The 8,215-nt window shown below is 37.4% G+C and overlaps 2 long non-coding RNA genes across 2 annotated transcripts; both read right to left on the minus strand.

Moving 5' to 3' along the window:
• Nucleotides 1-288: 288 nt before the first annotated feature.
• Nucleotides 289-1,363, minus strand: LOC123396808. The gene is made up of 3 exons (XR_006609927.1): nucleotides 1,252-1,363; nucleotides 938-1,135; nucleotides 289-812 (listed from the first exon to the last, which is right to left on the minus strand). It is a non-coding gene; the product is annotated as an uncharacterized LOC123396808 (long non-coding RNA).
• Nucleotides 1,364-5,683: 4,320 nt separating this feature from the next.
• Nucleotides 5,684-6,619, minus strand: LOC123396797. The gene is made up of 3 exons (XR_006609926.1): nucleotides 6,508-6,619; nucleotides 6,194-6,391; nucleotides 5,684-6,068 (listed from the first exon to the last, which is right to left on the minus strand). It is a non-coding gene; the product is annotated as an uncharacterized LOC123396797 (long non-coding RNA).
• Between the last annotated feature and the right edge of the window lie 1,596 nt (nucleotides 6,620-8,215).

Below are 8,215 nucleotides of genomic sequence, written 5' to 3' on the forward strand. Positions count from 1 at the left end.
TCAAAATAAAAAGTACGCACGAAAATATTTTCATAATTCTTTAGTGGTACACTCAAGACGAGTTTATTTGTAAAAGTTTGGAAAAGAAAAACATCCAACATATCCATCAAGTCTGTCTCTCGGGACTTGAATCTACCTAGCCGAGAGAAATCAAATTTCCTTTTTTGAAGAATCATGTGCCCAATTATTATACTTTATATCATATATAGAAATATTTGTTTTAGCTGTAAATAGAAAGTGGAAGTCAGATGGATCTTTTTCACAAGACAAAAAACAATATTCTCTTGAGAACAACTATAGGGGATGTGGTTACTTATTCATAAGTCGTGCTTATTAGCACGAGATATTACAAGCGACAAAGATTTTCACACAAATGACATACTTGTACATTGCCTTACTTGGGAGGGATTCAAGACATGGCATATCATGGCATGGCAGGCATATATAATAATTCTGCCAGCTAACAAAGGTGTCCCTGATTTATTTCAACAACACACAATAATAGTAGTAGCACGTAGGCCTGACAGACTACTCCTTATAGCGGAAGTAACTCGATGGATGATGATGGATCATGGAAGAACATAGATACCAATGGCATCAATGAGATCCCCAACACGTCCAAAGAAACCGGTGATCTGGCCGCCATGAGTCACTGGGACATGAAAGGAACCCCCGGAACCAGCACTACCACATTCTATAGTCTGTCCATTGTTTGTAACAAATTTGAGAGACGTCACTATTGACGACACACTACCCCATCTACCATAGGTTCCTGAAATTTCAGTCACATATTCCGTGTCTTCAAGGTCCAACTGTGTAAAACAACAATCAAGCATTTTCATAATTTATAGTTAGGACTTCATATGGCGAAAAGGATTACTTACATATATAAATTGTATATATTAGGTATTTTATAAGGTTAAGATGATTCACACACCGTGTGCTTGTTCCCACTAGGAGCTCCCCATGCACCCTCTACATGCTGATCCCCGGCATGATCCTCATATGTAAACTTGATGGAGTGGATTGCGTCTGCACCAGAAATTTCCACCCGGGCTAGTCGGTGGGGAGCGTGTCTGACGTCACGAGGCTGGCCTCCGACTCCACCCCATAGACCAATCTTCACAGGCTTGCTCTGCAAGCATCATCACACAGATGTAAAATTACACAAAGTATGGAATGTATACATACATGCATGTAATGGAAAATTGGAAGTAAGAATAATGTGCATGAGTGTGTGTCAGTGTGTACCATGATGAAGCTAGTTCAACACAAATGAAAGTTTAAGTGGTGGTAGTAGTACAAAGGTATATATGGAGTATGAGGGACTTATGGACACCGTGCAGAGAGGAGCACCCTATATGTAGTCAAGCGCATGAACAATCCACTACCTAGCATGGTTGACAATTGCATGCTAGCTAGGTTTTCGTAAGTACTAAAACAAGGCGAAGTGTGAATGCCAAAGACGAGATATAGCATGCCAAATTCCTTAAGAATGAGTTAGTTAGCCAGCACACCAGTTGTCAATTGGAGTTGTTACATGAGCTCACATTGTTGACATCACAAAATGCTTCAATCTATATCATGCATCTATAAAAAAGGGTTGAGATTAATTTTGTAGGACAACAATTCAATAATGAAGTGTGCACGCCTGGACATTCCATGAGCCCACATGGATGACATCAAGATATGATTACCTATCATTAGCAATAAGATATGTTGAACTAAAAACTGCCATAATTCAGTTATTCCAGTTTGCATGCACATTCGCTTTTGTGGATTTCCGTAGACATATGATGAAAATATCCCCATTCTATGACATGTATTGTTTACATTATTTTAGAATTTTTTTGTTCCTTTGCCCTTTTTTGTAGGGGGGAGGGGAGCATCAAATATTTGGATTTTGATGACCGCAATGATTTGCATCCAGAGAAGGTCAAATGTAAGTAGTGATTGATTACTAGTATAAGAGGCCGACATTGTACTATAAAACATTAGTTGACTAGTAGGATGTTAAGGGTGAACATGCAAGGGTTGAGACTGACGACCTAAAAAATACATTTCTCGTTATCATCAATAGGAAAAGGTGAAAATAATAGCAAATGGTGTGGGGATGCGTGGATATAATTTGAGCCCACACTTATGACATCAAGAAACTATTATTTTTCATTATCGATGTGACATCCCACACTATAAAACTAACATCTCTCACTTGGTGGAGTCCCACAAGCTAACGCATTTTTTGGATTTCAACAGTTGTGTTAGAAGAACATCGTGAGCTAAATCTATGCCATGCGCTCCCTTCATCCTTTTTTACATGAAATATATTAACTTTGTAACTCAGTAAATGGTTCTTGACCTTTATGAGGCTCTTCCAAAAGCAAAAAATCGATTCGTTTAGTTTTCTTTCACGAACATCAAAGTAACAAATTTACATTCATAACCAACCACGAAATAAACACGTACACCGATAAAATTCAGTTTCTTTAATGCTACAAACGGAATAAATTTATTACTAGTACTTTTCGTCGACACACGACCCACATCTCGAATGTGATTCCTTTTCTGTCTTGCATGAGAAAGCAAGGCTAGATCAAGAATATATTATTCGCGAAAGATGGTACACATGAATGGTTGAACATCACTTGGGGCCTGTATTGATTAGTGATTGATTACTAGTATAAGAGGCATGTATTGTACTATTAAACATCAGTTGACCAGTAGAACATTAAGGGTGAACATGCAAGAGTTGACATTGATGACCTTTAAAAATACATCTCTCGTTATCATCAATAGAAAAACGTAAAAATAATAGCTAATGGTGTGGCGATACGTGGACATATTTTGGGCCCACACTTAAGACATCCAAAAACTATTATTTTTCATCATCGATGTGACATGCCACACTACGAAACTAACATCTCTCACTTATTGGAGGCCCGCACGCTAAATCATTTTTCAAGATTTGAACAAACGTATTAGAAGAACATCATGAGGTAAATCTATGTCATGTAGTCCATTCATTCTTTTTTACATGAAATATATCAATATACAACATCTAATTGCTTTGTAATTCATTTAATGGTTCTTGACCTTTAGGAGGCTCTTCCAAAAGAAAATAAGATTGATCCATTCATTATTCTTTCACACACATTGAAGTAACAAATTTACATTCATAACCAACCACAAAATAAACTAGTACACCGAGAAAATTCAGTTTCTTTAGCGGTACAAACGGAATACATTTGTAAGCAGTACTTTTCGTCGACGCACGTCCAACATGTCGGATGGTCTTCCTTTTGTGTCTTGCATGCGAAAGCAAGGGCACATCAATAATATATTATTGCCGACAGATGGTACATACGTATGGTTATAAAGCTACGAGAAGTATTAAAACCCCATTTTACACCCGAAAGCCTCCTATCTGCAGTCTATTTTTCCTCATGGAATGCTTCTTATAAAGGACATATATTATCACACAAAAATCTAACCGATTGATTATTCCCAATAGTCAACACTACAACTTGAATGAAAGTGTTCTCAATCTTAATGCGGATCTCACAAAAGTGCAAATCATTTTGTCTCGGTGTGGCATATTTGAAAGAAAAAAATTCAATTCTAACCACAGTCAAAACGATTACATGAAAAAACATATTCTCTAGGCATACACCCGTGACGGTATCGTTTGTACTATTTTACACAACCCGCACAATGAACATCCTGGATGGGTCATCTTACCGATCTTGCATCTGAAAGACATGTCAAATCATGAGCATCTTGTAGATGGTATGTACGTGCAGTTGGAAATGGAATATATGATTCACGAGTCCTAACAGTAAAGAATCATGACTGAATGCACGAGCCCTTAACTTCAGGAAACACAACCATATGTTAGTTTGTCTTTAACATACGATGCGTGAAAACAAATTACATGCATATGCAATGACAAAACAAAAAAGTACGCAAAAAAATATTTTTATGATTTTTTAGTGGTACACTCAGGACGAGTTTATTTGCAAAACTTTGGACAAGACAAACATCCAACATATCCATTAAATCCGTCTTTCGGCTCTAGAATCTACCTAGCCAAGAAAAAAAATGAATTTCTTTAATTGAAGAATCCAGCGCCCATTTCTTATACTTTATATCACATAAAGAAGTTTTTGTTGTACAATGTAAAAAATGGACCTTTTTTCACAAGACAAAAATAGGATTCCCTAGAGAACAACTCAGGGGGATGTGGTTAACAATTGCATGCTAGCTAGTTTTAGTAAATAATAACACAAGGCGAAGTGTGAATTCGAAAGATGAGATATAGCATGCCAAATTATTTAAGAGTGGGTTAGTTAGCCAGTATCGTGCATGACAATTGGAGTTGTTACACGTGGACATCTAGTGAGCTCACATTGTTTACATGACAAAATGTTTCTATCTATATCGTGCATGTATAAAAAAATGTTGAGATAAATTTTGTAGGACTACAATTCAATAATGATGTGTGCACGCATGGACATTCTATGAGCCCCACGCATGACAACAAGATATGATTACCTCTCATTAGCAATAAGATATGTCGAACTAAAAAGTACCATACTTCTGTTATTCCAGTTTGCGTGCCCATTCGGTTTTGTGGATTTCCATACACATATGATGGAAATATCCCCATTCGTCTATGCCATGTATTCTGTACATTCTTTTGAAAAAATGACTATTTTTCTTTTGCCCTAATTTGTAGGGGGCGGGGCATCAAATATTTGGATGTCGATGTCCGGAATAATTTTTATGTGTGGAAGGACTCGAAGAATACCGTAACTGTTATTACGGACGGTCATGTTAGTTACCCGTGTGCAGTAGTCTAATAGGCTAATTAATCCCAATATGGCGATTCACTAAAAGGATGGCACATTTTGCAAACGATAATCCCATTAGTATTCAATGCGACCGCAATGAGTTGCATCCAGAGAAGGTGAAATGTAAGTAGTGATTGATTACCAGTATAAGAGGTCGGCATTGTACTATAAAACATTAGTTGACTAGTAGGACATTAAGGGTGGACATGCAAGGGTTGACACTCATGACCTTAAAAAATACATCTCTCGTTATCATCAATAGAAAAAGGTGAAAATATATGATTCATGAGTCCCAACAGTAAACACTCATGACTGAATGCATGATCCTTAACTTCATGATACACAACCGTCAGTTAGTTTGTCTTTAACATACGTGCGAGAAAACAAATTACATGCATACGCAATGTCAAAATAAAAAGTACGCACGAAAATATTTTCATAATTCTTTAGTGGTACACTCAAGACGAGTTTATTTGTAAAAGTTTGGAAAAGAAAAACATCCAACATATCCATCAAGTCTGTCTCTCGGGACTTGAATCTACCTAGCCGAGAGAAATCAAATTTCCTTTTTTGAAGAATCCTGTGCCCAATTATTATACTTTATATCATATATAGAAATATTTGTTTTAGCTGTAAATAGAAAGTGGAAGTCAGATGGATCTTTTTCACAAGACAAAAAACAATATTCTCTTGAGAACAACTATAGGGGATGTGGTTACTTATTCATAAGTCGTGCTTATTAGCACGAGATATTACAAGCGACAAAGATTTTCACACAAATGACATACTTGTACATTGCCTTACTTGGGAGGGATTCAAGACATGGCATATCATGGCATGGCAGGCATATATAATAATTCTGCCAGCTAACAAAGGTGTCCCTGATTTATTTCAACAACACACAATAATAGTAGTAGCACGTAGGCCTGACAGACTACTCCTTATAGCGGAAGTAACTCGATGGATGATGATGGATCATGGAAGAACATAGATACCAATGGCATCAATGAGATCCCCAACACGTCCAAAGAAACCGGTGATCTGGCCGCCATGAGTCACTGGGACATGAAAGGAACCCCCGGAACCAGCACTACCACATTCTATAGTCTGTCCATTGTTTGTAACAAATTTGAGAGACGTCACTATTGACGACACACTACCCCATCTACCATAGGTTCCTGAAATTTCAGTCACATATTCCGTGTCTTCAAGGTCCAACTGTGTAAAACAACAATCAAGCATTTTCATAATTTATAGTTAGGACTTCATATGGCGAAAAGGATTACTTACATATATAAATTGTATATATTAGGTATTTTATAAGGTTAAGATGATTCACACACCGTGTGCTTGTTCCCACTAGGAGCTCCCCATGCACCCTCTACATGCTGATCCCCGGCATGATCCTCATATGTAAACTTGATGGAGTGGATTGCGTCTGCACCAGAAATTTCCACCCGGGCTAGTCGGTGGGGAGCGTGTCTGACGTCACGAGGCTGGCCTCCGACTCCACCCCATAGACCAATCTTCACAGGCTTGCTCTGCAAGCATCATCACACAGATGTAAAATTACACAAAGTATGGAATGTATACATACATGCATGTAATGGAAAATTGGAAGTAAGAATAATGTGCATGAGTGTGTGTCAGTGTGTACCATGATGAAGCTAGTTCAACACAAATGAAAGTTTAAGTGGTGGTAGTAGTACAAAGGTATATATGGAGTATGAGGGACTTATGGACACCGTGCAGAGAGGAGCACCCTATATGTAGTCAAGCGCATGAACAATCCACTACCTAGCATGGTTGACAATTGCATGCTAGCTAGGTTTTCGTAAGTACTAAAACAAGGCGAAGTGTGAATGCCAAAGACGAGATATAGCATGCCAAATTCCTTAAGAATGAGTTAGTTAGCCAGCACACCAGTTGTCAATTGGAGTTGTTACATGAGCTCACATTGTTGACATCACAAAATGCTTCAATCTATATCATGCATCTATAAAAAAGGGTTGAGATTAATTTTGTAGGACAACAATTCAATAATGAAGTGTGCACGCCTGGACATTCCATGAGCCCACATGGATGACATCAAGATATGATTACCTATCATTAGCAATAAGATATGTTGAACTAAAAACTGCCATAATTCAGTTATTCCAGTTTGCATGCACATTCGCTTTTGTGGATTTCCGTAGACATATGATGAAAATATCCCCATTCTATGACATGTATTGTTTACATTATTTTAGAATTTTTTTGTTCCTTTGCCCTTTTTTGTAGGGGGGAGGGGAGCATCAAATATTTGGATTTTGATGACCGCAATGATTTGCATCCAGAGAAGGTCAAATGTAAGTAGTGATTGATTACTAGTATAAGAGGCCGACATTGTACTATAAAACATTAGTTGACTAGTAGGATGTTAAGGGTGAACATGCAAGGGTTGAGACTGACGACCTAAAAAATACATTTCTCGTTATCATCAATAGGAAAAGGTGAAAATAATAGCAAATGGTGTGGGGATGCGTGGATATAATTTGAGCCCACACTTATGACATCAAGAAACTATTATTTTTCATTATCGATGTGACATCCCACACTATAAAACTAACATCTCTCACTTGGTGGAGTCCCACAAGCTAACGCATTTTTTGGATTTCAACAGTTGTGTTAGAAGAACATCGTGAGCTAAATCTATGCCATGCGCTCCCTTCATCCTTTTTTACATGAAATATATTAACTTTGTAACTCAGTAAATGGTTCTTGACCTTTATGAGGCTCTTCCAAAAGCAAAAAATCGATTCGTTTAGTTTTCTTTCACGAACATCAAAGTAACAAATTTACATTCATAACCAACCACGAAATAAACACGTACACCGATAAAATTCAGTTTCTTTAATGCTACAAACGGAATAAATTTATTACTAGTACTTTTCGTCGACACACGACCCACATCTCGAATGTGATTCCTTTTATGTCTTGCATGAGAAAGAATATGTTATTCGCGAAATATGGTACACACGAATGGTTGAACATCGGTTGGGGCCTGTATTGATTAGTGATTGATTACTAGTATAAGAGGCCTGTATTGTACTATTAAACATCAGTTGACCAGTAGGACATTAAGGGTGAACATGCAAGAGTTGACATTGATGACCTTTAAAAATACATCTCTCGTTATCATCAATAGAAAAACGTAAAAATAATAGCTAATGGTGTGGCGATACGTGGACATATTTTGGGCCCACACTTAAGACATCCAAAAACTATTATTTTTCATCATCGATGTGACATGCCACACTACGAAACTAACATCTCTCACTTATTGGAGGCCCGCACGCTAAATCATTTTTCAAGATTTGAACAAA

Source organism: Hordeum vulgare, chromosome 5H (assembly GCF_904849725.1).
Source record: "Hordeum vulgare subsp. vulgare chromosome 5H, MorexV3_pseudomolecules_assembly, whole genome shotgun sequence".
In the NCBI taxonomy this organism is placed as follows: domain Eukaryota; kingdom Viridiplantae; phylum Streptophyta; class Magnoliopsida; order Poales; family Poaceae; genus Hordeum; species Hordeum vulgare.